Source organism: Ciconia boyciana, chromosome 1 (assembly GCF_034638445.1).
Source record: "Ciconia boyciana chromosome 1, ASM3463844v1, whole genome shotgun sequence".
NCBI lineage: Eukaryota > Metazoa > Chordata > Aves > Ciconiiformes > Ciconiidae > Ciconia > Ciconia boyciana.
In genome coordinates this window covers 4401211-4424856 of record NC_132934.1, presented here as the reverse complement: position 1 = coordinate 4424856, position 23646 = coordinate 4401211, and the positions used below count along the sequence as shown (strand labels likewise).

Genomic DNA, 23646 nt, shown 5'->3' with positions numbered 1-23646 from the left:
TGGCACTCGCTTCTTGGTAACAACTGAAGCAGACCCTTTGCACAAGCCCCACCATCCAATCAGCAGAACTACATCAATTCTGCTGTGAAAAGATACGAGGAATCACACCTTGCACTGTATAGCTGCATCAACACCTCTTGATCATCTACCAAAGATCTTGGGACTCTGGGGAGGTCCCTGCTGACTCGAAGCTAGCCAATGTTATTCTAATTTACAAGAAGGGTGTGAGGGAAGACCCAGAAAACTACAGACCTGTTAATCTAACCTCAGTTCCTGGAAAAATTACGGAGAAGATCGTACTGGGTACCACTGAAAGGCATTTAAAGAACAATGCCATCATCAGGCATGGTCAACACGGGTTCACCAAGGGAAAGTCCTGTTTAACTAATTTGATATCTTTCTATGATAAGGTCACCCGCCCAGTGGACGAAGGGAAGGCAGTGGATGTAGTTTTTCTGGATTTTAGTAAGGCTTTTGATGCTGTCCCTCACAGCTTCCTTCTGGCCAAGCTGTCCAACTGTGGAATGAATGGGTTCACTGTGCGTTGGGTGAAGAGCTGGCTGAAGGGCAGAACTCAAAGGGTTGTAGTGAATGGGGCTACATCTGGCTGGCGACCGGTCACCAGTGGTGTTCCTCAGGGTTCATTTCTAGGGCCAGTTCTGTTCAGTTCAGTATGTTTATCAACAATCCGGATGCAGGAGTTGAATGCACCATTAGCAAGTGTGCTGACCATGTCAAACTGGGAGGTGCTGTTGACCCTCTTGAGGGACAAGAGGCCTTGCAAAGGGACCTAGACAGACTGGAGCACTGTGCTATGATTAATGGCATTAAACTTAGAAGACCAAATGCTGTATTCTGCACCTCGGATGGAGTGTGACAGTGTGCTTCCCCCACCCCCGACCTTTATCTCCTGTAACCCTGCTTAGGTGATAACCACCAGTGGTGATTGTAATGGATGCATCTGGTCACGATGGCTGCATCAGCTCAAAGTAGATTCAGGAGACAGATAACAACACAATAGCCTAGGGCTATTGTGCAATGCACCCACCGAAGAAACTAAAACCTGTGGTCGGCATGCAAATATGACTATGGGTCAATTATCTTATCCCCATAAATAGTGAGCAGCCCAAAAGCCCTTTGAGCTCTCCTGCACGGCAGCGGGCTGCACGCCAGGATCTCCCCTTGAGCCGGGACGCCTCTCAAGGTTACTCCTCGAGGTTGGGAGATTCCTTGCCGCAACAGATCCTCGGTAAGTGACTAATAGTACGCTAAACTTTGAAATCTTAGCTAAGTGATATAAAGGATTGATTGCGCACACATATAATCCTTTAGACATAAACCGTTGACCAAGTCTGGGACTAGGACTGGATCTAGCCGCACCTAGACTCCTCTCTGAGAAGGAGTTTAGAAAGCAAGGGGATCCTTCCGAACCTCATGACTCAATGGGAGGGTCTCCCTGACAGTTCTGTCTGACCCTGTCCTCTATGCAGTAAATAATCAAGTGTACCTCACCATCGAATCTTGTTAAAACACTGTCGCACTGAACTTTGTTAACTCCCTATTCTGTATCAATAAACTATATTTTTTACTTCTAACAAGTGAAGTGCACTCTCACTCCATCCGCGACATGGAGTAACACCAGGCAAGGTATAAACTGGGAGAGGAGCGTCTGGAGAGCAGCCCTGTAGAAAGGGATCTGGGGGTGCTGGGTGACAGCAGGCTCAATATAAGTCAGCAGTGTGCCCTGGCAGCCAAGAGGGCAAACTGCATCCTGGGGTGCATCAAACACAGCACAACCAGCCGGTCAAGAGAGGGGACTATCCTGCTGTATTGGTGCGGCCTCACCTTGAGTACTGGCATGCAGTTCTGGTCCCACCATTTAGGAAAGATGTTAAGGTCCTTGGAAGCATCCAGAGGAGGGCAACAAAAGCTGGTGAAAGGACTCAAAGGAATGTCCTATGAGGAGCAGCTGAGGACTTCGGGCTTGTCTAGTTTGGAGAAAAGGAGGCTGAGGGGTGACCTCATTGCTCTCTACAGCTTCCTGAGGAGGGAGGTGCTGATCTTTTCTCCCTGGGATCCAGTGACAGGATGTGTAGGAATGGTTCAAAGCTCTGTCGGGAGGTTTAGACTGGACATTAGGAAGCACTTCTTTACTGAGAGGGTGGTCAAACACGAGAAGAGGCTTCCTAGAGAGGTGGTAGATGCCCCATGCCTGGCAGTGTTTAAGAGGCATTAGGACAATGCCCTTAACAACATGCTTTAACTTTTGGTCAGCCCTGAAGTGGTCAGGCAGTTGGACTAGATGATCTTTTTAGGTCCCTTCCAACTGAAATAGTCTATTCTATTCTAACATTTACACCTAGGTGCAAGCACTAAGTGGGAAAGATCCCACTTAATCATTGCAACAGTGCACTTATAGATTTTATAGGAAGCTTTAGACGTGCACTAATTTTGCCAGTATGACTCAGTTGTAACTTTCTTCCCATTATTTCAACAGCAGGCGGCATTTTCAGAGATGGCGAAGTCATTTGGGAACATCAGAACACAGCCCTGTAATTCAGCATCTCTTTCATCAATCCATACGAGTCTTTTACGACTAGCCATCAATTGCATTGCAGAGTCTGATGACAAGAACAGAATAAAACTCCTCAAGATTATCTTTGAGATTTTAATGGCAGAGTGACCAAGGTAGATAGCACAGTGCTATTACGTATTTAGAGTTTAACAGTACAGACTGATTTTACTCTAGCCCACTACATTCCGCTGTAACTGCTCAATTCATACAAACCAAGAAAGATCCTAGATCAATGCACATGTAAAAAAAAGGAGAAGTGCAATATTAATAATTCTCCATTCTGCCAGCAAAAGCCTATTTTGGCTTATATTGATTTCATTTTGGAAGACAAAAGACCCTGGATTCTAGAGATTTCTGCAGAAAAACACCACAGCACACCTGTGTAAACCCTTATTTCTTACAAGCACAGTAACCGAATCACATAATATTGGGATTGGGATTTTCCGCACTTGACTTCTGTAACGTAGGTGTCCACATCTAAACCAGCTGTCTAGGTACCCACTGTAGGTAAAGGAGATCTAGTTAAAATAGTGGAGCTTTCAGTATGGTTCCTTCCACTAAATCCAGTCTCTGCATGAGAAAATGAGGAATCACATCCTCAACTTCTTAAGGCAGCCCTTCACTGACAGTAAAGAGTCTATAGTGACCTGCTCAGATGCAGTCATCCACCTACACTGCTGTTCCTGGAGTCTGGAGGGATCAATCTCATTGGCAACCGTAGGCTTCTCCTAGGCAGTTTCAAGGCATGCTCTTGTCCAAAACATGAAAACCTTGGCAAAAGGAAGATTTGATTTGTACTTCTGGTATCAAAAATGATATACACAAGCCCAGACTATTAAAGACATGCTGACCCCATGGTTGTCAGCCAAGGAAATGATGCCGAGGACAAAGACATTCTGCCCTCCTAGCCTGACCACAACCTCTCTCTCTTGAAAAGATGGTATTTCATCATTCCACGAGATAAACGAACCATCACATCTGATTTTATTTCCTTAAACTGCTGAGTCTTTTATACCTAATCAGGAAAGAACAGATAGGCAAGAACCTTATACAGAAGAAAGAAGTAATGAAATGCAGGTAGAAAAGTACAATTTCTTTTATGCACAATATACAGCAGTTTGCCTCACTTAATCTTTACATCCTTGACAGCTCAGTGACATACGACCAGCGAAACTGTACAGACAGCATAACGGGATGTCAGGGGTTCAAAACCAAGCTATCTGTGACCTCTCACACTACAGTATACAGGTGGGGGGCAGGTCAGCCTAAAGCATTCTGAAATTATATGGCCCATCTTTACAAATAAGGAATTATACTCTAGATCAATCTAGTTCAAAATTCTACCTCCTCAGATCTTTTTTTACGTTTTTGTATTTTCTTCTTATAATTAGACTATATTGTTACCCATGTAACACAATGTGCAAGATTAAAACATCTAATACTACTCTTGTAAATATTTCACTACTCATGATCAGTTTCCAAAGACTTTATTCAGCATTTGCTTAAAAAAAAGACACAAAACCAAAAAACACAAAAAAACAAAAACCAACCAGTCAAAGTAGTGCTTTCTACTCAAAAAAACCCCAAATGCAAATCAACTCCAAAGTTTTCTTAACTGAACAGATATGAAAGTTATGTATCACTGAACATTTGAAACATGAAGATACAGAAAAGATCCTGTGCTGTTTTAACATGCACTTCACTAACTTTGATCTGGTGTCAGCAAGGGGTTTGACTTCTTAAGTATGCGCTATCAAGTCTGATCATTGCACTCTCTTCAAAACTTCCTAGCTTGCCATTCCTCTTAGTGATTCAACTGCTTCTCAAGTATTCTGCAGAAGAGAAAAATACCCGGAACAATACCAGGAATAACAACTTTGCTTTCCTATTCGGGCACACTTATGTCAGTCACCTTCCTCTTCCAAGAAATTTCAACGCATCTTTTGAAATACGGAGACATAATTCCATTAAGACTTATCAGTACTGTGGTTAGAAGTAAGCCGTGCAAACTTCACCCTGAGTGGCCCACGGCTCTGAGATAACTGATAATAAATGGAGTTTGAAAACTCTCGCTGTGCATCAATTTGCACTGTTTCTGTTGGAAAAAACACTTGATCAGCCTTCATGCACTGAACAGACTCTAGCCGCCATTTCTACACATGCATTTACTCTATTTATTTCTACACAAGCATTCTATTCTATTTACAATATACAGGGATGAATACTCTGGCCTTTCCTTCGTTCTCCCTCTCTTTTCTGCCACTCTGTTTCAATTTAAAATTGAGGAATACGTCAAGACTGTTACCAAATTCAAGAGACTGATACCAGCTAATGCAAATTAACAGAAACAAATGAAGGCCCTGGAAATGGCTTCTGGAGATAATGACTGCTAAGTGTCTACAGACACACTCATGTACTTTTCCACTGTTTGGTTAAAAGCTGTTAAAATGGGTCACATGAACAGATCGGAAAGCCTTCTTTAATCCCATGTTGGTTCAATTACCTTTCATCTTCAAAAAACCAACTACACTGGACTACAGCATCTAACATTTCCTGTGACATATGAAAACCAAGTATAAAAACACTCCTCTGCAACCCAAGGCGCTCTGTGCAACTCCTGTACCCTGGTTCTCTATCAAAATTGAACAGCAGATTGATTCAGGTAAAGCTTGTGTCCTAGAGCAGAACATTAATTTCTTTGCTCCAGCTCTCAGAACTATTTACATGACTTTGTAGACATGACAGACATTGGTCCGTGTTGAAATTGCTTTCCTGTTCTAACAAACCTTTTTTGTCAAAGCAAAAGAGTATGTTCTAACGTTGACAATGACACAACATACAGTTAATTGTCATTCCCAAACTCATCCATTATCCCAATGCCACTTGTGGCACTTAAAATCAGAAAATCCATTTAGCAACAAAAACCTTTTTTTAGTTAAAAAGACTAAAGGGGAAAAAAAAGACAAAAAAGGTTTTACTGTCAAGTACAAGGAAAAAAAAATTATCAACTAGTGAGTACAGCAATATGAAGATAGATTTACTTCTGGAAAAAAGCTGAAATATCCCTTTAATGAAGTGTTTGTTATGATTGTAAAAAAAATTCCAGGATTTCTGCTTTATCCTTAGAATCTTTGAAAAATAAATGAAGACTACTTCTTAGAAATTTTGTTAGAATTACACAGAACTGGTTTCTTATTTTTAGGGTTATACTAGCAGAAATTGGCAATAAGAAAAGCTATATCAAATCCTGCACCGCTCCACAATACCATGATCTGATTCTGTTTGCCTTTACCACATAAAAGATGCTAACTTCGGCAACATACTGCTGCAAAGACAGTGTTTTCCACCAGTGCTGACAGAGTTCTGTAGTTCTACACCAAGGCAAATGAGTACCAAACCTAACTGATTACTCACTGAAATTATACCATAAAAACCCTTATATTTGTGGAGACAAAGAAAGCCTGCCTTTTTTTTTTTTTTGGTCTTCTGATTATAGAAGAATGAATGTTTCATCCTCAGTATATTCTGGAAATAAACCTGCATCTACTTCGGAGAAGCATTTCAGTTTCGGCAACCAGCTGAGAAAAGCTGATATACAACGACCCTCTGTTTCAGCACATCTAGACTCCCTCAGCCTATGCCTCATTTCAACCAAGAATGCTTTTCTCCAGCTCATATTATACAGCTCCGAAGCTGAAGGAAGAGGGCTGCTTCATACTTGATTTGCTCTTTGTAACACCTCATAGGCTGCAAAATGCAAGTCTAGCAAATCTGTTGTAATGGAGTCTAAACGCTGCAAAAATCAGGATTTCACATATGACTACACTCCTGGTGGTAAATGCATACAGTATCCTAATGTGCTGCGCTACAAATACTAATACTCACAGTAGTACTGCCATCTGTACTGCTTCCTTTTAAAGTGTCTGCCCATCAGATGGTCGCCTGCTTTAACCTCCTGCCTTCCTCCATCTTCCCCTGCCCTGATCGTTCTTCCAAGTCTGTACCAGCTGTCAATCTGTGAGTCTCACAGCTGAATTTATGAGACATTATTTAATTTGATTTTACTCACAAAACAAGATCTCAGTATTGATCTGTTTTGGTAACTCTCTCAAAATCTAAATCATTATTTTAATGTGACGCCTTGAATGACTTCCAGAAGACTCACTTTTAGCCAAAGGTTAAAAATTTCTACATTGTAAAACAAAAACCTAATCAAATTAATTTGTATAATTCAGTATAAAGTAGCAAGCAATTTTATAATTTAAACAGTCTGAATAATCAAAAACTTACTACACTACCAACGCAGTACTGCCTGTTGAGAACACCGCAAATATTCTGTGATACCATAATTACTCTCTGCGTTAATACTCTGATAGTACCACCAGCCATTCTCTAGTATGGACAAGAGCTATACTTCAGAATTTATTCATTCTGAAAGCAGCTTCTCTCATTCCGTTAATCCAGCGCAACTCTTCAGTACACAGCATTTCATCCAACTTTGGGGAAAAAAGAAGAAAAAACCAACAAAAAACAACCCTCCTTTTGAACATGCCACAGGTAACATTAAGCGTTGCAGTCTCACCCTGATTCTCCCTATTGAAGTAAAAAGGACCATAGTCTTTTCTCTGGTAATAACAGGGGGTCCCATCTTTACCTTCTACACTCAAAACTTTCCAAATTGTAACTAGATCATTTACAAAAACAGTGCAGACCTCTAATGACATAACAAGTAGTATTATACAGTGTTTCTGCTCATACTTCAATCATTGTTTAGATTATTCCACCCTATTTTTAGGATGAATGATTAGTAGGTCTTTTAAAAAAATCGCAAATTAACACTTACGTAGCAAAAAAATAACTTTAAGTACTTTGCTGAGTCAGGTCCTACTCCAGACTTCTAGAAAGTTCTGCAACATACAGAAAAATCTCTGCAGAGTCCCTAGCAGCAACGGTTCAGAAAAAAAGGTTGCCTTGACAAACTTGTAATTCAACTCAAATCGTGAAGAATTAAATGATCCAGGGGGCTAAGGCCCGAGATCTGCAGAATGCCCAGTCTTGTCCACAGAGTCAGCACAGATAATTGATTGACAGCATCTGGAACCGGGCTGGATCCTCATTTTTCAACACTAAGGGCTTCATGCAGAACACCAAGTTTTTGTTATAAAGCAAAGACTGATTCCCATGACAAATAATAATACAGTCAACTGAACTGCGAGAATACAAATGGATGGACAGGAACTATAGTCCGCAATAAAATTAAACAACAGGTTTTGCTGTAAGGATGAAAGCAACACAGTGAGTACCAGCAAATGTGTGAAAAATTAAACTGTGTTAGACACAGATAATGAAGGGAAGGTGAACAAGTGTGTTAAAACACAGAAATCTGAATAAAGCATCCATGCAACAATTCCAGACCGCAAGTTGTATCAAAGGGGGATTTGGTTGTTTGTTGTTGAGTCTAACAAAATGAAACTACAGAAACAAGCTTCAATATTGTGGAAAATGTCTCGCAGTGAAGTAAGTTTATCAATCTAGAGATGTAAAACCGTATTAATTTCACAAATAGTATTTTTTGTTAAGATACCACTCAGTCTTCCCCAGATCTACCAGGGCAAGACAATCACTAAATTTTCAAAAATCACTTAAAACTGGGTAGTGCTCTTTTTGGTAGCCTCAGGGATCATTACTCTGAAAGAGTCAGACGATACATTTTCACTTTTACACGACACAGCAACTCTTACAGAAGTTGCAATGAATTTTACACACTGGAAGCCTGTAAGATTCTATTCTACACAACAGTAACACATCACACTTAATAATAATCCGTGTCTTAGTTTCTCTTTCTCTCCATCTGGTGTTATTTTCGTGCATCCTTCACTAACTTTAAATTTGAAACCATTTTTCATTTTCTCATGTCATTTTATTTAAAGCATATGCTTCAGTTATCATCTTTGTCTGCATGTGTGATATCAATAATGATTCTATACAGAAAGAGTCAGATTCTGAAATCTTTATTAGGTAACAGCTTGCCTCAGCAACATGGGCAGTCTACAAACTATTTAAATCAATTAGACTAATTTCCATATTACTCAACCCGATACAGACACTGTATATCAGAACCTAAATAAACACATATAGACAACTAAAAGAAAAGCTATTTGCAAACACTGTAAGAGATCAAACAGATTAAACATGAATCAAGATGACAGCAAATGCCGTACCAAATCCCAGTCAGTAACCCATCTCACATAGTGTCCTCACCAGCAGAAGCCACCATAAACATTTCAGAAAAAGGTGTAAGGAATTCCTGCAATACCAAACTGTAAAATAAATGATAAAAAAAGGGATTACTTCTACCTAAATGTCATCTATTACTGGCTGGCGTACGCCCTTGAGAATAAGCGTTCTTCTGATTCACTGACAAAGTAATCACCGTGAGATTTCCAAATGTTATCATACTAATTTTTAGTCCATTACACCACTCTCTTTTTTAATTTTAAGTAAAACAAAATATCTTAATTACCAATTATATGGCAACCTTTTAACACATAATTTTCTAGTACCAAACCAGTTAATACGAAAAGGTAAACAACTTGTTCCTTAATATCATGGTCTATGTGTCCTCCTAGTGCTAAGTATCTGAAACTGCAGTGATATGCTGTTAAGAGCTCCTGTTCTTTGTTTAACTCCTTATTTACTTCATTTTACTTTTATTTATGGAAATTGCAGCTGTCAAGCCATATACTGCTCACCCTCACTCATGTAAATAAAATCTCCACAAGCTCAACACTAGCTATGCAGTTGGGAATATAATAAGGATGTAAAGATAGCTTGTAACTATTGCAAATCAAATGTAAAACCAATAAAGCAATTTAACATTTCAGAAGAGCATACAGAGACTAAATGGATTTTTGCAGAGTACTTCAAGGTTTAGGTTTTTAAGCAACATAGAAAACTAACAAACAGACTCCAACACAATTTTCAGCTAAGTTTATGTGCCAAAGTTCCACCCAAAGACAAGATATTTTAAATACAAATAAACACGCAGTGTTCTTTCAATGTGATAATTACCTAAGATTCATGAACTTCAACGCCAAATCCATTTCTACAAAGTAGCTGTACTACAACTCTGTAGCCCAAAGGCTTTTAGGTCACTTAATCTGAATCCTTTTCTATCACAGATTATTGCATTTCATCTGCATGCTCCCTCAGAAGAACTTTACCCGATTTTTTTTTCACCTGGCAGGTGACTAGACCACGCACCGAGAACTGGTGAAAACTGATTCAATGAGATATTCCAGATTATCTCAGGTGAACAACAATACCAAGCTACAGGGGAATGCAAAAACCATCAAGAGCTCTACCAGACTGAGCCAAAAGGAAAGTCCACCTGGACCTCAACTCTGACAATCAGTATGACTTTTCAGCATAAGTACTGTCTTCATATCTACAATTCTTACTACCACACTGAAGGCAATGAAAGCTACTGTATTCTCCTAAAGACCTGTGATAAAAAGGAAATACACAGAGCGCTGTGATTATAACGCAGTGCCATGACAAGCTACCTAGTTACCGCCAAACAAGAGGCTCAGATACCAGAAGCACAGTGTTCAATTCAACCCAGTATCTCAAGATCCTCAGACGTGCACTATGAACATCAGCAAGTGAAGCATTATAGCAAAAAGGGCTATCAAGTTTAGGGTTTCTTCCCCCCCTAAAGTCCCAAAGCTGTCAGTGCTTTAAAGTGGTAACTTGTATCAGTTACTAGTGTCTCAGAACTAACAGATCAAAGCACACATAGTTAAAACCAAATCACATGGTGACAGCCATGGCAACACAGCAATTGCATTATGATACTGGGACAAGTACATTAATGCCTCATATTAAGACACATGAACTGAACCTGCTATTGTAAAGTTAGAGCCTGATCCCCAACAAAAGCACACTCCCATAGTTCCCAGTAACTTTAGTACATACTTTTTATTTTCCAATTCGTAAGAAGAGACAATATTTTAAATAATAAACACCAGAAGTAAGAACACACTGATGAGGATGTTGCCACAAGTTTGAAACAAGGACAAGAAAAATGGGGGGGAAGTATCAACAGAACAGCAAACAAAGGCATCTCAATTAAGTTTAAAACCTGTATTCCTCATACAGAGGTGATAAAAGCCACAAAGCCAAGGTCTGAACTGTAGTTTTAGAAATCTGCAAACTGATTCCTGTAGGGGCAGAAAAGGTTTGAGACATGCAAGGGTTACGACAGACAAGCTATTGACAAATGCTAATTACCAATAAAATTACCATGGAAATTTATAGGAATGTTGCCAACTATAGGCTGACAAGCAGCATGTCTTTCTGAAGATAGAGAGAATGAGTTTATAACTATTATAAAACAGCATGCTGGCTGGCTAAAACCACATTATTTTAAAACTGTAAATTTAAGAACGATTTGTATTTTTAAGAATCTCTCATTGTTATTATTTCTGTGAAGTCTAGCAAGTTTCAATATATCTTCCATGGTCATCAAACGAAAATAACCTGATTTGAAACAAAGGAGTATATTATTAACCCCCAATATTCATGTTTATCTTCAACCTTCAAATTGACACGATATTCAAACACCCATTTTCACAGCAGAAGCTCTGTGTCTTCGTATATTGCAAAACTCAGATAACTTATAAATCAAAGCACGCCTTTACAAAGCTGTTCTAGTCAGCCTTTACTCCGCTAGTCTAGATGTCAGCCTTAACTAGTATTTCAGCCAATTAATACAAATTAAAAAAAAACACCAAAAAAACCCAGAAAAATCAACCCCAAAATGTAATCCACACATTTTAGGATTGCACTGTGATTTTAAAAATACATACATTTTTTAGTTATTTCCATTTATCCAACATGGTTAAAAATAAATAAATAAATAAACAGCCATAACTTTTAAACTACCTTGGAATTCTAATTTTTCCTTCAGATGTGCTCTTCATCTTCCCTGGTTCCCACACACACACACTGACCTTCCACAGTTTAATTAATTTATGCTGCTCCAGTATGAATATATTTCCTCATTTTAAAGAACACATTTTGGTTGAAATAATCTCTTTTACATTATAAATAATAATGTTATACAATCCAAAAATATGTTTTATGTTGATCAAACAAGTAATAAAGTATGGTTGCTTGTTTCCTTTTTCACACACACATATACGCTTGTTTCTTTTTTCTGTCAAATCCTTGATGTCTTACAAAATTTGATGGCTACTTCTAAAGCCTACAAGTTTAGAAGCCACTGGCAGCACAAGAACTTTGCATTCAAAAAACCAAAAAAATTAATTTTAACAAGCTTTGCAAGAAACTAATTGTCTTTTACATATTTGGAACTCAACAGGAAAATAAGAACACAATATACTTTTTCTGATGCTGGTTTTACCTCATTATTTTAAACATAATCAGATCATTTGTCCATGTATGACTCACGGTTTACTAAAGCTTGAGACTGTCAATACGTTCTACATGTCAGACTGTGTGTAAGTTGTTTCCACGCTACCACTGACTGCACTGGGTTTTGTGAACTGTGTTTCTCTGCGGTACCTTCCCCAATACAGCTTGTGCCCTGTGCAGCATTACCCTCCATCAGAAGGTATCACTATTCTGCAGTGGTATATAAGCTCTGGAGTAGAAACAAAAGTAAAGTGGACAGTCAGAAGCAAGAGAAGAGAAAACAAAGCACAGCTGAGTTTTTCTAAGAAATACATTTTTAGATTTACCATGTAAAACAAGGTTTTCAGGAAGTGGCTCGTACCGGAAGCCAATGACCTCACAGCTTCTTATAAATACCACACAACTACAAAATGAAAGAGAGCAGTATTTCTTGCTACCACTTTCTTTTAACGTTCACATGTTAACTATTAACTCAATGCTTCCCAATGACGAAAACCAAACTCTACATGAAAGGAACAGGGTTTTTACAGGTTTAAAATACGCATCGATGCAACACTTGTGCCATTCCAAGCAGTGAAACACCATTAAATCTCTGTAGTATCATAACTCTTCAATGTTTTGTGGGTTTGGTTTTTTTTATTTTGAATCTTAAGTCTATTGTGTAAAGCCCTAACAGGCAGATGATTAGTCACCCCTCACATCTAAGCCCATCATCAAAAAACCTTGTACTAACAACTGCCCCGCCCCTCTTTCCTTCAATTTCCAAAATGTCATTATTTATTGTCCATCTGGTCACCGCCATTACAACTCGTCCTATAAAACATATTTTTCTTGTACAGCTTAAACTAAATTTTTCTATGTAGATTCCTGAAATTTTTCTATGTAGATTCCTATCAGGCACCTTACCAAAGACAGGGGAAACACTGACTTCTGAAAAAGCAGGTCTTACCAGAGAAGGTGTCAAGTTACTCTAGCGTAACTTACTTTTTATAAGCTAATTGTATTTTATTTTATCATGTACTCAATGTCTCACTCTCTTCAAAGATTTCAGAAGTCTACTGAAGCCATACTAAGATTATATATCTGTCCAAGTCTTTTTTGGACCTTATCAGTTCACCTGGACTTCAGTGCTTCAGCATCATTCTCTTTTACATCTGCCTCAGTTTCTGAACTGTCAGGTCCATTAATCATCCTGCCTTTTCCCCACATCCTTAGAAAGGGCTGAACCAATGTTCATGTCAATGTATCACCTGCAATGACAGCTCTGCCTCTCCCTTCTGTTTTTTTATTTGAATGACTGAAGAACCTTTTGATATTTTGTTGTTGTTTGACATGTCTTAACGTGGCTTGTAGGTTCTGTTTATCTTCTCATCTTTTAAAGTGTGTTTTTCTTTGCAGCTCAGTCCTTTCTCCATTCCTTTTATTGTTTCTTCTTTAATGTACTTATCCACACATTTGGATCTGAAGCCCTCGCAATTTCTACCCAACACAAAAATCTAACCACTCTTACATCAGCTCTTATACCACTGATTGAAAGAAATTCCTGCCTTTCTCTACGCTCAAATCTGCATGTTCTCCGCTTTACTTCACCGAGTTCACTAGCTCAGAGTGAGCTGAAATGCTTTCAGGAAGAACTGGACCTCACCATCTGCTTTTTCTAAATCCACCAATATATTCTGGGACATGTTTTTGATCTTGATAAAAGCGAACACACAAAAAAGCAACTTTTTTTCAATACATGGACTGTACTACTCTTTTCTAAAGACGTCCACATGCAACTATTCATGGTCTTTGTTGATGGATAGGTGTAAATGCTTAGAATTATAAATTTATCAGTTATATCTGGGGATTAGTTTTGGTGGGTTTTTTCATTAGTAATCCTGGCTTGTGTTGACAAACTGGATAACCTCGCAGACTTGAATAATAGAAGTGGGATGAATTTCAACAGCAGAGGATACATAGTCATGTACCTGGGTATAATACATATTCCCGCCAGATTTGGAAACTACGAAGGAGGAAAAAGTCTACCCCATTACAAAGTGACCATGGGTCATCAGAGTGACGTATCTGTGAAATAAAGCAATTGTGACCCCAGTTTACGGCTGCCTGGAAACTTCATCTAATTATTGTGTGTACTCTGTTTAAGAAAGATGGATTCAGACTCGAGCATGAAAAGAGAGGCACTTTTAGGCAGCAGAAATGGCAACAGATGGTAACCTCTACCTTTTGACTGAGAGTTCAGTGCTTGCCAGAATGCATGGACCTGGTCCACTACACCAGAAGTCCAAAAAAGAAAAAAAAAAAAAAAGGGAAAAAAAGAAAAAAGGCCATAGTCTGATCACTAGCAGTGGTCTTAGACGAAGAACTACGATTTCTCAGCCAAGACCAGTGATGGCAGCCAAAGGATTCACTCCAGACCATGAGTAGAAAAGAGCAAAAGAGGAGCACCGGTATAAATGGAGAGAAAGTTGTTGCTTGTTCCTGCTGCCTCCCAGCAACGATGGATGCCTGCCTGAACGAGCTCCTGCTTTGTTATTCTCTGCTCCATCAGTGGTCTATGCCAAACTGATCAACTGCAGGAATCAGCTGAATGAAGCGAAGAGAAGCAGCACCTGCAGCCTCCACACTGGTCTCAGCTGGGAAATGACACAACAGCACCAGTTCCAAAATGAAAGGCAGGACCATGAAGTTTCTAAGGCAGGAAATGGAGGACGATTCAAGCACTCATTTCATGCAGTCTCAGCTGCAGAGCAGCAGCTAACAACGGCAAGATGATGAAGAATAATTTCTTAAACCATGTTTCTGCTTTGATGAACAATTCCAACTGCACTACACATCAAAGCCCAGCACAGCAAGCTAACTCACCACAGACTTCAGACGTTCTGGAGGATATTAAGAGATGCTAAGGGACATCATGTCCCATGCTGTTTTAACAGTGTGGGCAGCAGGCAAACTAAGGTGCAAATCCAGCTCAGATCTGAGCCAAGTATGCAGAGCAGACACAGTTTAGGATGATCAGAAGAATGGAAAAAATCAATACTGTGAACACAGACTAGAAGTTTTCTTTGCTTACGTGACTGAAGGGGTAGGAAGGGATATAATTCCTCGTCATAAAAGCATTCGAGGAATAAACATGAGCAAAGAGAGCTGCATAAGGCAAAACCTGCAATTATAATTTAAAAAGCAGGTATGAAATGGCCCTTCAAAATGTTAGGCTGGCAATTCAAAGACTTTCAAGACCCTGGACGCTCTGATAGCTAGAATCTTTCTTCTACCTCTAATAATGGAAGTAAAAAAAACCCCTGTCCTTAAGATAGAGTTTGATTACTTTAAAGTACAAATTATACAGTAATCATACAACATCAGGTTTCCTATACCAAGTGACAAGCCTGAGAAACCTGGGAAGCCATTTCCAATTCAATGTTCTTACTAGAAGTTACCAGTAATTCTGCAGTAGTATCACAAACAGCATCAGCAGTAAGTATCTTAGACCAGAAAACCAAGGTAAGAAAAAAGCATTATCAAATACTGAAGAAATAATGAACAAAACTGACCCAACTGAAAGTTCTGCTACCTAAAATGACCCCTTCAGCAATAAAACAATGCACAAAAACTGCAACGCGATCCTTTAGAAAGCATCAGTTTCATCTTCTCCTAAACAAAAACAGATATTCTAACTTTCTGATTGTAAAGAAATGTCTTACAGAAAATAGAAAAACATACTTAATGCAAGAAGAAAGGGAAACGATCGCTACCTATTAATGGAATACCTTAGTGAGAACAAGCATGCATGGGCAATGATTCTTCAGGATCTTTTCAAGCTATGTGGAGTCCAAATTAGCAGTAATAACATCTGCTATGGTAGTTCACTCATTATTTCATCAGTCTAAGTACACAGCACTGCTACTGAGCAAGTCAGAGCACCTCTAGTAGCTAAGCCCCAAACATGTTACAAGCAACACTTCGACACCTAAAACAAGTTTTAAGATTCATACATGCAGTAGGGCAACGTAACCTCATTGAAGTCCTGATTTAGACTAATGCAGAAGTAATAAGACAACTGCTAATTTTATGGGCACACAACCTAGAAGATTTATTTAGAAGCTAGCAGTCATGAAGGAGTTCCTACATTGCTAATAAGTCAAACCTGAATGCCCCAAGTCATGATAATTAAAGGGCTGAATGAATCCTTTAAGAGAAAATAACCATAGTTACAAATGCATGGTAATGAGTCATGTAAAAAGAAAAACAAAATATTTCCAGCATGTGAGACAGACGACTGCTGGACCACATCAGTTTATGGTAAAACACAAGCACAGATTTTTAAACATTTGAAGATAAGCTCTTCAAAAGCCAGCACTATCCTGGGCCAACACATTAATCTAGTGGTGGCACAATGACATATCTTACCATGAAATCTAAATTTCAGATTCCTGCTTTATTCCTGAACTAACTTCTGCACCAGAGCTTCAGGCATTTGACATCTCCGAGGTTAATTCCTCCATCAATTCAATGGTTCTTTCAAGAAAAGGCATAACCCCTTCTGTATTTACACAATTGGGTCAAACGCTTGTAAGAAAGGGCAGTAAGCAAATGAACAGGAAGCATGGCCAGTCATTAGGATTATGGAAGATCCAAGCAGGAGTTCAAAATGTAGGAAGATGGGCTAGCAAAAGTGAGAGCCTCAGATAGTGCTATCTTGTCATGTAGCCGAGTATGGGATGGCACACCTTCCTATGCGGATACACTGCTATCTTCCCCACCCAAGAAGTAGGTAATATAATAAACAGCTTATGAAATTCAATTGTTAGGCCTCTTAAGTTAGCAGAAGTGCATAATAATATGTACTAGGAACATGAATTACTAATAACCAGATGAAATATAGAAAAGTTCTATGAATTGTTCAAATTTGAGTTTTTGTGTACAGAGTAAACATTTTTGTTTAACTTTTTATATTAAGCTTTGCTAAAAGAGAACCTCACCTATTCTGGTCTCCCTGTGTCGGTCATCTGTCTCTTCTTCACAGTCTCTGATTTTTAATCTTATCTAGTCTGGGTTTCTGCGCTTCTATGCTTTCAGCCCTCTTTCAGGAACTGCCACCCACAGACAGTACTTCACTCGCTGCCTCCTCTGCTGTGCCCTCTTTGCTGGTGATGCTGATCCACACATATCAAACACCCCAGTAAGGCAAGCTGACTATGGATGTATCTCAAGACAGTTCGAGCTAGCCCCTTCCCCTGCAGTGCTGGGGAATCCCAGCCCCTGCTGCCCAGGCTGTTAGAAGACTCCTTCTCTGCAGTCCCAACCTCTGTTATTTACAACACTCACAGGAGATGAAGAACTTAGCAGCAGAACTGCAAATACAAACAGCTTGAATCCTGAGCTATCAGTGAAACTGGTTAACATAACGTAATACTTAAATATGCTCTTATAAGCCACAGGAGGGATTGAGCAGTAGATGGTACTATTAATATAAATATTATTTAACAGAACCCTTGAGAGGCACTGAGTGTCAAAGTAGATGGGTCAGCCGTGTACCGATTAGCTGAAAAAAAACCCACATCTTTATGATTTTCATCCATTTTAAACTAAGATAATGCTAGCAGGGAAAATTAGATTCTGAAGTCAAATCTGCAAGAGATGCTGCTACAAAGACAGTCTTAAAAGCAAGTATCCTGAGAAGCTCCATCCACCTAGTGCACACAGTAGAGATGCCAGGGAAACATACCTTACAACCACAGGATGTGAAGTCATTTACTTACAGGCCCTGGTCTACAGAAAAAAAACAGATACGACTATCCCATTCCTCACTCAAGAAATCTTTAAGTTATGAACCATACAGCAGCAATCCGCAGGAGGATTTCCTTAAATACTACTAAGAGCATGAAATGGATTTTGCATTCCTCTTCATGCTTTGAATACCTGGTGGCAGTGAGGGGCAGGAAGAACAGAAAACACGCATTATGACTGAAAGCCAATCCTCACATCCGATCGCAGCTAAACGTTGTAATACTAACAGAACAGGACACCATGTAAGGCCCACCACCCACAGCAACGACAGAGTGGATGAAGAGGACATACCTATTGCTGCCCTTCCTTGCTTAAATTTCTACTCTCTTACAGAGTCTTTCCTTAAATTTCCAGAACCACCAAACTACAAAGATAACCTGGCATAAAGCAAATAAGCAAAGTCTCCTTCTGCTGCAGGAAAGGTAGAAAAACAACAGAAGAAAACAGAGGAATCATGTATGCCACCTGCAGGAAGAGGATGGACTTACCCCTATTTTTGTTTCCTGCAAGGCAGCAGCCGACTGAAGACAACACCTACTACGGACACCGATAGCAGGCACAACCATAAAGGAACATTTCAAAAATCGGACAAATGGAAAAATCCTGAAGTGAGGAAGAATCACTGCAACCTCTTTCAAAAGCTGTATGCATTTCTGCCCACATTACTAAGAAGAACAATGAACAGTTAACAACATTGGTTAAGGTCTTTGCAAAGATTTACAGATCAAATATCAAAATTAAATAAGCCAAGCATAGTTTACCCAGGATAAACTTTGCAGGCCAGAATAGATGCCAGTTTGTACGGTAACATTAGAGGTATACAATAATTAATGTTGACATAGCTACCAAAGAGACTGCATCTGAACATCTCGGAGCTTACTTCCAGTTTTAATCTAGCCAGGAAGATTTTTCTAAAGTAGCAGAATAAGAAAAAAATAAATTACAGTCTTTGTCTATTAGGAATTGCATGCACATCACAAACCTGTTCATCAAAGCAGACCTCATATACTTCGGGTAAATACAGTTTTTTCATGGTAACTGATCTTGTAAGAAACTGCCAGAAGATGCATTACTACTTTATCAGCCCATAGCATCTGGAACAGAATTAAACCTGTTCATGATAATAGGAGCATTTTGTAATTTCAAAGGAAAACATCAACAGAAGGGATAAATACAACCAGTCATATCCTCCACAGACTATGACCAGGATAACATTAGACATGACAAACTGTATTTATAATATTTACCTGATCCAGCAGCTAGGAGAATAATATTACATAAATCTTCTCAAAAGTAACTTCACCCACAGGAACATGAAGTTTGCTTTACAGGAAAAGACTAGAAGGGCTTGCTTTTTAAACCAGTGGTCTTTAAACTACAGGGGCATGCAATACATCCTGAAAAGGGGGAAGGGCATGAAAAAGTTAAGAACTGCTGGTTTAGAACAAAGTAAGGGCTATAAATGAACGTAACTGCTATCTGCAGATGCAGCATGTGCAAAACACAAGGGAGAAAAAAAAGAGGCGTTTACACTAAAGGACGCTGTTTGTACAACAAATGAATGTAAGCTGGCTGTGAGCTACATTTGTGCTAGAACTGAAAACTACATTTCTAAAAATGAGTGAAATCAGACAGTGGAACAGCCTTTTGAGAAGAGCAATGAGGATTTCAATTTGGAGCCTGAAAACTGTTGCAGGAATCGCACTGCACGTTTGCTTGCAGTAGTGGAGGACTAGATCCTGCCATCCAGGCCGCCCCTTGAGAATCTATTTTCCATGCTTCTGTAATTGAAAGAGTGCTCTAAAAGATGCTTCTCTCTCATCACAATGCTAGGGGCCTGGGTTAACCCATCAAACATCTCTACCAGCATTTTTTCCCTGCTATATTATGGAATTTTGGTCTCCAGCACAAATTATCGCTGGTTATAGGTGTCACTCATTCATTACTGAAGTAATACTGCTTCTGTGTAATTCAGCTTTATTCAGTAAATAACATTTCAATTCACAACTCATGGTTACTTCTCCCCAGTCAGCATCTCTGACTTTTTTCTCTCCAATATTCAGCAAGGACTTCCTCACGAATGTCACCAATTCCATTAACAAGGAGAACAGAGGTTCCCACTGAACTCCCACTGCAGTAGTACAGCTGAACCCTGCCCTTGTTAACTCCCTTTAACCTCAACACCAGTAATATACGAAAACTGAAGTTTCTTGAAAACCAAAAAGAAAGCATTTTCCTAAGCCACAAAAAAAACAAGAAACAAAAACAAAACCAAACCCCAAAACACCCAAATAGCTGTACTATGCTACAGGCTTATCAAAACAGCACATACATTTGGTGTTAGTGAAACCACATATATTAAGTCGGTCCGACCTCATTCCTGTTCCATATTGTGTGAACACTATTCAAATTTAAGTGTCTTTTACATTCAAAATACTGATTTCTAGGTCAGTATTGTTTTACGGTTATCTCTGGATTACCAAAAACTGACAGGGCTAACAATCCAAAGATTAAAGCTGTTTTATTTCCTTTTTTATGGGAAGGGTGTGCAATTCTCTGTCGAAGCTACCAGAATTAGCTGCAGCTCCAGGACAACAATCTTTGGAGAAGTAGCGGGCCTGTAATGCTGGATCCACAGTTCGGCTTTCTGTTTGTACGAACAACTACAGGCTTCACTGAACAGATGCCCATGGACACAGCTAAGAAGGAAACAGGAGGAATCGGACTATCTGGTCTGAATAGGGACCACTGCTACAGCTCTAGAAAAAGACTGTATCTTTGAACTTGAGCTGACAAGGAAGCTGAAGTGAGAAGTGAGGAGGGGAACCCCGTCCCAGAGCCCACGCAGCAGTTTCTGGTGGCGCTGGCAGTTCGGGCCCACCACGCAGCGCTGTCCTGCTGACGTCCTCCGGCAGAGGGCAATGACACTCGCACATCCCGGAGCCGCGCTTAAAAGCCTTTGAGAAATGAGCGTAACATTTCATGCCATCAAAACATCACCGACATCTGCCTCGGAACACAAGCAGTATTTAATACTGCAGGATTTTTAACACGGCTTCTCCGTTCAGGCTTTTCTTACATATGTCTTTTCTATACATACATCTCAGCAAGAAAATATATCTATTGCTTCTCACAGATTTGGATTCCTGTTCTTTAGCAATGGGATAAACGTAATCCTGATTGCTCCAGGACCCTGGGGCACTGCCACGAAGTCACAGAAATGAGGATATAAAGATCTTCCAAGAACTAGAGATGATACAGCAATTCACAGCAAATGTTAACAGATTAACATCTGAAGTAATGTTAAAAAAAAAGCGGGGGGGGGGGGGGGGGGGGGGCACGACGACACTAAAAATGCCGAACTGCAGAACTCACAATGATACAGCAACTACACCTTGTTAAAAGCCTTAACAGTGCTTTCAGTTTACAAAACACATCCAGACAATAGCCAGAAACCTCCCATTTCTCCTCCTGCTAAAAGTAAACACCGCGGCTAGATGCAGCTCCTCCCTCCCAGGAGCCTTCACAGCTGCTGACACTAGCTGGGTAGCAAGAAATCTCCCAAGTCTCAATAATCAAACACAAAGGTATGTTCAACTTCAAACACATCTTCTGGATGAACTGTCACCAAGCATCCTGTATGTGGCCACTGGAAAACATCTTAGTTTGCCGATTTAAATAGTAACCAAGATAAAACCGAGACAATGCTTGTTTTTTTTCCTGAGTAGGCTAAAATGTGAATATCAGTTCGGTTCTACCTTATTTCCTCTGCACGCTGGAATTTATAAAGGCAGCATCTGCCTTCTTTTTACAAGTCTATTTTTGTAGAAGCTCCTAAAGTAGCTACTACAGTTATGCTAAAATTCAGTAACCTGAACATAACATAGGTATTATTCAAATTACCACATTTTCTGGGTATTCCATACACAGTGTTACTAAATAAATAGAAAAGTCATCTTTCTTTTCTGAAAATGTATACGCTATCAAAATCACACCTGATAACAACAGAGATGAAAAAAAATTTGCCGGTATGTTTTCCAGGGAGATCCAAACTCACTCCGCCTGTATTGGGAGAAGTTCTGAGGACAACATTCAATGCAAGCTAATAAGCACTATAAAAAAATAAGGACTACTTCAGGCTCAGCACTACAGTAGCTGCACTGAGACTGCTACATTTTGGTGTAGCATACAGGCAAATCAGCATGTTCCTGTATGCAAAGAATGGGGTCAGAAATATCTAAATTTTGTAATAGTAGAGTGTGATGCTTACCAGGCTTCCCTCTCCCCATTCTGTTCACCCCAGCTTCCCACCTGGGCAACTAACTGCTGCTTCTGACAGTTTGTGAGATGACACGAACGGGGGGAAAAAAAAAACCCTCAATATTAACTAGCATGCTGACTTTGCAACTCTTCTGTTAAGATTAGACTACGGTGCAGCACTCTTTACATGTAAGCACATCATGGGTTTGGTTGCAAGAGATTAACAATTTGAAATACAGGACAGAAAACATATTATAACTGCCTTAGTATCTTGGTATTTACCAACTCTGCCTACTTGCTACGTAATCGCACAATTTACATTCTTCCATAGGACCTACTCCTTAAATAAAACATATTCAGAGGAGTGTTTGTAAAATCATGGCTTACAAATGCTGTTATAAATGCCCTTTAAACCATTTGTTTCTTAATTTCTTTTGTTTATACTTCAGGAACAAATTTCTAGCCTAGCAAGAATTAAAAAAAACAAACCTTCACCATCAGCAGTGCCTCATTAATGCTTCATAACAATTATGAAAAAATAGTACTCAAGTAACAGTGCACTGAAATTCAGCTTACTGTGAAACCCAATTCCAGAGTAGTACTATCTCCCCTTGTCCATAAAACTTTCCACGTTTAGACTACAGCGTTCATAAAACAAGCCATTGTCAATAGCAAAACTTCAACGTCCATATTGATTAAAACTGTTTAAAACAAGCATATTATTACAATTAGCATTTTTTTATTGTCCTGCCAAATACATCACTTTACATAAGAAACTTGTAAAACATTTTCAGCTTGACTGCTTTACTAGCATAATTAATGTTTTTGCTATATAGATGTCAGTCTTTCAGAGATATCCAAACTTACGTCTGTGAAAAAGCACAATACAGGGGACATGTAACGCGTTCTTTCTAGAGCTCAAGACAGTTCATGAAAACTCATGAATTAGGACCCTCTGCAAGCATTAAGTGCCCAGATCAGGAATCTACGGAAGGATGAAACCTCCGACCTTGGTAAGGGTAAAACCCAGAAAAACAACTCTGATTTCCAGCCTCGCTGTTAGACAACAATGCCGTATCTGCTGACTGAAGTGCAGCATCCTGAAGGACTGAAAAAGGATGGTGGATTTTATACTGTATTTTCATAAAATCCAAAGGCAAAAGTAAAATACCTATGCTTAAATTCATGACAAACAGTTGCAGCCCCATTAATTCCATCTCTAGTAATTTAGAAAGCCACGAGACAGGATCCAAAATTATCAAACTGACTTGAAAGAACTGCTGGGGAAAGATTTTTTTTTTTTTTTTTACTTTGTATTTCAGTGTTCATGTTTGCAGGTACTCTTACCCTTTATGTTACAGTATTTTCAAGCTCATATTCTGGTACTACCAATAATTCCAGGAAGATGTTTATGGAAAAACACCATGCAAATATGGCATGATCGACTACAGCTAGTCATACTACACAAAAACGAGAGGACAAAAAACGACTCCCATGTTTTCATTTTTAAATATAAAATAAATATAGTAAACACGTGATTACAGCAATTGAAAAAAAAATCTAGCCTGGATTAAAGACATCCT

At 39.2% G+C, this 23646-nt stretch overlaps 1 protein-coding gene and 1 long non-coding RNA gene across 8 annotated transcripts in view; one reads left to right on the top strand and one right to left on the bottom strand.

Annotated features, from left to right (window-relative positions):
• LOC140649723 (uncharacterized) overlaps nt 1–23646 on the bottom strand; it is a 133874-nt gene that overhangs the window by 105717 nt on the left and 4511 nt on the right. The window lies entirely within an intron of this gene.
• LOC140653337 (uncharacterized) lies at nt 1161–11641 on the top strand. Its single transcript, XR_012043095.1, has 3 exons — nt 1161–1249; nt 2498–2688; nt 9822–11641. It is a non-coding gene; the product is annotated as an uncharacterized lncRNA (long non-coding RNA).